The sequence below is a fragment of the Mus caroli genome, unplaced genomic scaffold (genome assembly GCF_978045245.1).
Source record: "Mus caroli unplaced genomic scaffold, Mus_caroli_1 scaffold_7, whole genome shotgun sequence".
Lineage (NCBI taxonomy): Eukaryota > Metazoa > Chordata > Mammalia > Rodentia > Muridae > Mus > Mus caroli.
Window position 1 is genome coordinate 118,704,860 of NW_028227262.1, and position 8,868 is coordinate 118,713,727.

Below are 8,868 nucleotides of genomic sequence, written 5' to 3' on the forward strand. Positions count from 1 at the left end.
ACTTTTTTGCCCACAGATGGAGGTCAGGTTGCTAAGCAGATCTTCTTGCTTAATCTCCAGTTTCCTGTGGGTTTTCTTCCTTTCTTCTCCCCTCCCCTCCCCTCCCCTCCCTCCCCTCCCTTCCCTCCCTCCTTCCTTTCCTCCTTCCTTCCTTCCTTCCTTCCTTTTTTCCTTCCTTCCTTTTTTCCTTCCATTCTTCCTTTCCTAAAGAGGTAGCTTTCCAAAACTTTGATTTGCTGGTTCTACAGTGCCTGAATCAATGCAATATATTAAAATATGTGCTTTTCCCCATAGCCAGGATACTGCATCAAGCATTTAAGATGTTCCAATTGTGTGTCTTTCCCATTTAGGCTCCAAAGTAATCAATATGCATACACATGCAAGCTCCCTCTTGGTTTTCTTTCTAGAAGGTGGCTTTGAGACTGTGGCTGGGTTATGAACTGGAAAGACTGAGCTCTGTCCAATAAAAAGAAAAGCTTCTTATGTTGTCCGCAGCAATTTGAAAAAGGGAGAACCAAAATTGGAAGTGTTTAGTTCCCAGCACCTACATCAGGCAGCTCATGAAAGCCTGTAAGTCTAGCTTATAGGATCTGACATCCTCTTGTACCCCCTAGGCACTTACACACACATACACACACACACACACACACACACACACACACACACACACACAGAGAGAGAGAGAGAGAGACAGAGACAGATATAGAGACAGACAGACACAGGGACACAGAGACAGACAGAGAGTTGTTTTTGTTTTTTAAGACATTGTCTCACTACATAGCCCCGATTGTCCTTGAACTCACTATGTAGACCAGCTTGACTTGGAACTCACAGAAATCCGCCTGCCTCTGCCTCCAGAGTGCTGGAATTAAAGGTGTGAGTCACCACACACAGCTACACAAAGGTTTTTTAAAGAAGTTAAAGTGTATAACATCACCTCCAGGACCCCGTCATTCACACCTAGATGTTTCTGGGGGATGGACTACAGCTGAATGTGGAAAGTTTTGAAGATAAAAGGATGAGGAGTTCTGCCTTTAGGTCTTATTAATCATAAACATCCAAGTAGTTGTAGGAAGTGATTCATACTCTGAGTTATGGTTGGTGCAGCCCCCTATGCCTCAAAAAAGACAGCAGTGGACATTCACGTTATCTTTTACCAGATGAGCAAACCCTGGCTCTTCCAGGAACTCAAGCCTGCCAGATCTTTTTCAGTCTATCAGTTGTTCTCTCTCTCTCTCTCTCTCTCTCTCTCTCTCTCTCTCTCTCTCTCTCTCTCTCTCTCTCTCTCTCTCTCTCTCCCTCCCTCCCTCTCTCTCTGGCTTTCGAGACAGGGTTTCACTGTGTATCCCTGGCTGTTCTGGGACTTGTTTTGTAGACCAGGCTGGCCTCAAACTCAGAGGTCCACTTGCCTCTGCCTCCTGAGTGCTGGTATCAAGGATGTAAGCCCTTGAGTTGTTCATTATGGCTTTGTTCATCTTTGTGAAGTGCTTTCTTGAGGCAGGATCTACTGTAGCCCAAGCTCATCTCAGACTTCCTATGTAACTGAAGAGGATATTGACCTCCTTGGTCTTGGAATGTTCATCTTCTAAATGCTGGGATCATAGGCATGCCCCTTCATAGCTGGCCGATGTTTTTACTCTTCTCTCACATCAGGAGCAGCAGTTGAGATGCTGCCTCTAAGACAGACTATGTCTCTTCTACTGGAGGCCATTGTCTGATGACTATGTAGTTACTTTTTCCTGCTTCTCCTCCAGGCCCTGGCCTTTCTTCTGGGTTCTATAAAGATACTGTCTCTTTAGAATCCTCGACATGTTTGTGTATTTTGGGGCTCTGTCCTATATCTTTTCAGCACATCATTTCTTTATATGCATAGTCTCATCTAATTCACTGTTCCAAACTAGCACATACACTTGTGGCTGGCTCTGAAATATGGACTTGTATCCCAAATGTGTTAATCCAGTTGGATTGTTATAGCAAAATGCTGAGAGACTTATAAACCACAGAAATTTATCTCTCGTGGTTCTAGGGTCTGAAAGTTCAAGACCAAGGTGCTAGTAGGTGCTGCTTCTGATGCAGACCCACGTCCTAGTTCTCAAATGGTATCTAAGTTGTGCCCTCATATGGCAGAAGGGACATCGATGTTGCCTGGAACCTCCCTTACAAGAGTATCAATAATTTATCCTAAAGTCTGTGACTTTTCATACCCTTATATCGGAGTTAGGCATCAACCAATGAACTTGGGTTCATGTAAAATTTTAATTTGCAGCCCAAAACTTGTCTCTTCTAAGCTCTGGATTCATTTTTTATATTATATTTTATCTTATTTTGGTGCTAGAGACTAAACCTGGGATGTCTCATACGTGCCAAGCATGGGTTCTACTACTGGACTACACCTTGACCTTCAGACTCATCTTTTAAACTACTCACTAATGACCCTATTTGCCCCAGATAGTCAACTGACCAAACTCAAACTGTTGTTCATTCTTCTCATTTGCCCATTCTCTATTTCTCTATAGCTTGCTAAATTGTATCCTTGACCCGTCCAGCAGATCCAGTTATTTGAGGGTCTCGAGGGGACCTTCTCCTAAGAACCAAATGGGGGGAGGGAGAGACGGACACCAAGTGGGAGAACAACACATGGAAGCAGTCTGAGTAGCATCAAGGTGTTGTGTCTGGCCAGCAGATCACAGCCTGGGTTCTAGCCTGGAAAGGCATTTTGGAAACCTGGAAGAGAAGAGGGGCTAGGTGGCGAGAGAAAGAAATGCAGCTAAGACAGGCATTCTGATCAAAGCTCAGTTTTACTGTTCTGCACACAGTTATGAAGCAGGGGAAGGGGGCCCGATTCCCACCAAATAGTCCCGGGGACCAGTAGCAGGGTGACCACGTGTATGGCTCCAAACAGCAAAGTGGCAGGTTCCAGCAGTGGGCGTGGCAAAACAATTGAGCGGGAAGCTCCACCCCTGAGCAAGCAGGTTTCAGGCTGGGGGAGGGGAGACTACATCTCCTCCCTGTTGTTAATAAAAAAAAAAAGAAAAGAAAAGGCTGGCCTGAGGCAAAAAATTTATCTATGCTCAATAGTTCTGCCTGAATTTTTAGGACTAAAGAAAAAAACCTGTCTCCGTGGGATTCCCTAACTTTTCTTATGGTAAACTGTATCTGGATAAGACTGTCCTTTCTATCCTAGTAAACAACTAACAGAAAAGCCCTGAGCTGTAGGCTCTGACTTTATAATGCTAATTAGTGCTGAGTAGGTAACTTCCTAGTTGAATTTTAAGTAGGGCATTGGAACCCTGGCGAAAGTTTGACTGAACAAATTTGAGATGCACTCTATTAAGAATAGCACTGAGTTGATATTCCTCCGCATTTTTGGATGACAGGCGGGAAAACAGGGAGAAGGGGTTAACGACTGGCTCCGTAGTACAAGGCCAATTGGCTTTTTTGGGGGTGGGAGGCTGTGAAGGGCTTGCCCTTCCAACAGTATGGTTTCCAACCTCTCTCTCCCCTATTAAGTTTAAAAAGGCCACGCTTAACTGAGGTGATCAAATGATTTTCTCATCCGTAGACGAGTGGGCTTTTAACCTTGGCTTGGGTGGACATTGACCCGATTTTTTCCATGGGTGCTGACACGACCCACACCTGTGGCTCTTGGTATCTTTTGGGGAGGGGAGGCAGAGCCTTAGATATTTTTGGTTTTTAGCTGTAAATAGATATCAACCTCCCTCAAACTGGGTATATCTCACAGGGAACTCAGAACTGGTCAAGCTAGACCTCCCCCTGCAGTAATTCTCTGTACCAAGTGATACCCATACTGTATTTGTGTGATCACGAACCAGTATGCACAATTCTGAGTACTGTGCAGCTCCTAAAGGAGAATTGTCAACCTCAGATTTAGCAAGGACTAGACAAGAATTATGTCATTAGTAACATCACCATTTGTGGCTGAAATAGGAGCTGGAAGTCATCCTCTTCATCTCTGTTATTCCCACAGCCTGAGAAACTAAGGGGACCTCACAATAACAGCAAGGGTGAAAAGCCAGAGGCCAGCTAGGGGACTAAGCCCGTCTATCAGAATAAAAACCAATCTCTTTTAATATTAGAAATATCTGCCTTACTAGCCCTCTTGGTAAACCTAAATCTCAACTCAGACTAAAAGTCACAAAACGTGTTGAAATGAAAATAGTAGCTGTCTCTTGTATGCTCTAGGGGGCTGGGATGCACGCCCACTGCAGTCCAGCTGAAGGTGTAGATTGACCTGCTTGAAAGACAAAAATCTTAGACAGTGAAGAGTAACATCACAAAGCTTCTTTTGGGGAAGTTCAGGTACTTTATTCAGTTGCAAATTGTAAAGCTAAGGCTAGTCTCCGGCCTCCTGTGGGGAGCTGGCTCAGAGAGTAGCAGAAAAACAGCTTTCCTGGGAGCTTCAGTTTCCAGCTGAATATTAAGCAAAAGAGGAATTTTAGTCCTCGAAGTGATACTTATAAGATTTGGAATCTGTGTTTATCTGACGAATTAATCTCTCTGGCAGCCACTGAGCTCTATCTTCATCTCGTGAAAAAACACAAACCGAGCCCCTTCCCCAGATTAGAACCGGATCTGGACCCTTCCATTCGTTAGTCAGTGGGTCCTTCCATTTTACCAATGCATAAGAATTAGAAGTAACTAGATGTCAGTGACGATCCACTGCAGACTGACTTTTAATATCTGTTGCAAAATATTTAGAACAAATAAGGTAAAGGCAAGATGAGCCTTTGGTGACCTTGGGGGATATAGCTGTCTATAGTTCTGTTAAAAGGCTGAACAATGATATCTGGCTCTTTGTTGAAATAAGTTAATGTCTGTCTTCTTCCAGTGATAATCATCTGTGCCACTGCTTTGTGATATGGCAAGATATTACATTTAGGAGAAATCCTTGAGTGTATCCACATTATAGGAAATTTTTTGCTATAGCAGTTCTATAGGCACATGAGTCGTATTAAAAATTAACAGATGTAGGGGCAAGGAGTAATCTATATAAGTGACAAATTGCTCTTCAATAGCTTTTTTCACTAGCTGTAGGGCCAGCAATCCTTCTGAGGTTAGGGATCTAGGGGAAGTGGGGGATGTGCTCTGAATTAACTTTGTTAGGTAATTTAGAATATAGGAATCTTTAACATTGGACTGAATATTAGACCAGTCTAAGATTGAGTTAGAATGACTGGTCACACTGAAGAAAAGAGAAAAATCATTATGACTCTATTAAATGACTAATTTTACTAAGTCAGTATATACAGTCTCTGATGAACTATTGTCATAAAGTTAAAAGGCTAGAAGCTAGTCTAAACTGGAAAAATGACAAGCAAGGATGGATCTAAGACATGAATTTAATTTAGTTTTTTAGTCATTTTAATCAGGACACTGAGTCAACTTACCTGCCAGCTTGTCACACGAATTACTAATATGCTTCTGCAGCATTCTGTGGAGAGAACCTGTTTTTCTCTTTCCCAATAAGGTAGCTGTTTTAGGATCAATCTATAAGCCAATAAGTAGATCTCTTTAAGATACTATAAGGCATTTATTAAATTCTTTGACATTTAAATTTCAAATTTTGAAAATAAAGATGTGATTTAAATAGTGTGCAGGGGAATGCACTAAATAGTATGTATGGGGATACAATTTCTCTCTTTTTTTGTCTTTTAAGAAGTTAAAGTTTTAAAATTTCACAATACCTAACCTTTTGAATTAATAACTTGTTGACAAAACATTTTAAATACTTGGCTGTAAAGGGGCAGTGTCTAATTGCACTTTTAATCATTTTTCTTAAGGAGCGGTTGTAACTAGAAAGCTTGAAAAGTATTAAGAGTCACATGTGTATAATTTATTTATTTATTAACTAGAAATATGCATAAGCAATTGTAAATCTGAGAATTAATAGTATCTGAGGGACGAACAATTTTAAGCAATTGTGAGCTCAGAGATATGGCATTGACTATTAATATACAAATTAAGGTTTGATTGTTCAGCATTTTAAAACACCATCTACAGCACACAACTAGATTATTTGTGCTGGAACAGGGGAAACTGTGTCTTAAGACTCCACCCCACAGCAGCTAGTTGGGCCCACATGGGCCAACGATCCGCTGGGAGGATGAGAAAAATGACTTTACAATAATGTTTTTTTTCTGGCCAAAGAATTGTCTTGGGCACAACTAATATTTAATTACCAATTAATAACAATTATAAAAGCTTTCTTTATTTTTTTGTAAAACCTTTTGTAGTAAACTAAAACCCTAAGTAATAAAAGGATATTGTCTCTGAATCTTTTAGGTGAGAGCAAGGATTTTAAAGTAAGCTTTCTTTGAGAAGCATTAGTTAATAAAATATTTTTCACTTAGGAGACAATATACACTGAAAGATTAAAACTCTTGGCTTCTTGTATAGAAGCAGAAACAATAAAAATTTTTTCTTACATAATGTAAAGCTATATTAGCCATACCTAGAGGCAAAATTTTCTAGTGACTACAGTTCACTAGAAGAGTGAGAAACTCAAAGAGTGAGAAATTCAAAGAGAAAACTCTTTGAATTTAAGCATTATTCTAAACATCTGAATAGATCTGTAACACTGTTAAAAAGAAATTTTCTTGAACACAGGGAAAAACTTTCTCAGGCACTGTTTGCAAAACACAAGAAGGCCACAAGCTGCTCTGGGGCTGCCTAGAGCCCTGTATTGACTCAAACGTAAAATACTTTTTAATCTGAGCATCTTGGTCCTCTTGTAATAAGGACTGATTCTAGAGGAACAATTTAACTGTCTACGCCTCTAATTTTTGATACTCTTTTTAAAGATGACTTATAGTTAAAACGTTTTTCACAACTTTAGTGTTGTGAAAAAATTGCCCATACTGCAGTTTCCTGTCAAGCAGCAACTATAGCCAAACTGATTGTTTGAGGGTCTAATCTATTTACAAAGACAAACATAACTAGATAACTTTGTCACAGTTTTGTATGAAGTGAGCTGTATTAGCGCTTTTAAAATATGATTACTCTTATAATTATCTTAATTAACAATATATGGGTGAGTAGAAAATCTCAAATTTGTAATTAAACTGCAAGCTGCAGTCAATGGAACACTGGCAGTTTTAACCATAATTTTTAAGTTTTTTGTGCAAGGTTAGGATAATACCTACAACCTTGGGAAAGCAAAATCCAAGTTTAAAACAATTTATCATCTTTAAAATCAATATTAGAAGCATTACTATCATATTACGAAGTTTGGATGCCAATTAATACCTATGAATACCTATTAAAGCAAACTTTAATGCTTTAATAAAGAGGCATTGCTTTAAATCTTATCTTAAATTTTACTATTTAGGATAGGGACCACATTAATTATTATCTAAACTAGAAATATCTTTAGAGAGCCAGCCTCTTGGCCTGCCTTATGCCACGTGTCGGAAGGACTCTAAACTTGAGTTATCAAATTTAACACTAACCATCTGTAGCAATGTAACAATTATTAATCTTAACCAACAACTTATGAGCTGATTGTGAAAACATTCAGCACATTACCAATAAAAAGGAACCAAATGAAGCAGTTACATTTAGACCAATCAGAGAATATTGATTTTTGTAGCTACAATCATAGAATAAAAGGCACTTTACCATTTGTCAAACACATTAGTCACGAACCATTTATCAGCTTTTTTACCCCGAAACTAAGAGGCTGTGCACTCGCCCTTTTTTCCTAAAATGAACAGTTTTTCCAGCAGGGGCCCTCCTGCCATGTGTCTGATTCCTGGCTGAAGCACGTGGCAGCTCTTGGCTTTGCAGATAAAGTTTTTTATACCATCTTTATTATCCAACATAAAACATAGAACATTCATTCATACAGACTGGACACAAACATACATGAATTGAACATGAGAACAGATTGGTGCACCAGACATTAGACAGGACACAAAAGGGGACACAGTACTACTATACGGCCCAGAGAGAACAAAGCATGGCACTCCTGAAATTTCTCTCTGCTTTTTGAGACATTTTCCTCCCTCATGATGCAATCTGCCTGATTATTAATTTCCTTTTAATAAACCCTTTCTTTTCTCACGCCTAAAAATGTAGCTTCGGAGAGCCACGGCCTACCACCTGTTATAGTACCCAGCTCCTTTTAAGCTTCACTGCTGAACCTAAGTGAATCAGCGCTTGGGTTTAACGCTGTCTCAGCTTAGCCCATACCAACCTTCTCTGGTATGAATTTCCTTTATCCTTTAATTATTTTCTTCTTCCATGGAGCTCCAAACCAGCAGTGCCTTTTCCAAAAATCCTTTGCCGTTTCTCAGCCTCACGTTGGGCGCCAAATGTTGTGTCTGGCCAGCAGATCACAGCCTGGGTTCTAGCCTGGAAAGGCATTTTGGAAACCTGGAAGAGAAGAGGGGCTAGGCGGTGAGAGAAAGAAATGCAGCTAAGATAGGCATTCTGATCAAAGCTCAATTTTACTGTTCTGCACACAGTTATGAAGCAGGGGAAGGGGGCCCGATTCCCGCCAAATAGTCCCGGGGACCAGTAGCAGGGTGACCACGTGTATGGCTCCAAACAGCAAAGTGGCAGGTTCCAGCAGTGGGCGTGGCAAAACAATTGAGCGGGAAGCTCCACCCCTGAGCAAGCAGGTTTCAGGCTGGGGGAGGGGAGACTACATCAAAGTGTCACTGTATTCAGGCAAGGCTCAAGGCTTAAATGCACAAGCAAAAGGGGAAGTACTCCTCAGCAGGAGGGATGGGGCAGTGGAAAAAGAGGAAGTACTTCTCAGCAGGAGGGATGGGGCAGCAGAAATATTTCTTTTGGCGACTACACGGGGAAGTAAGAACTTGGTGGTATCAGGGTACATCTTGTGGT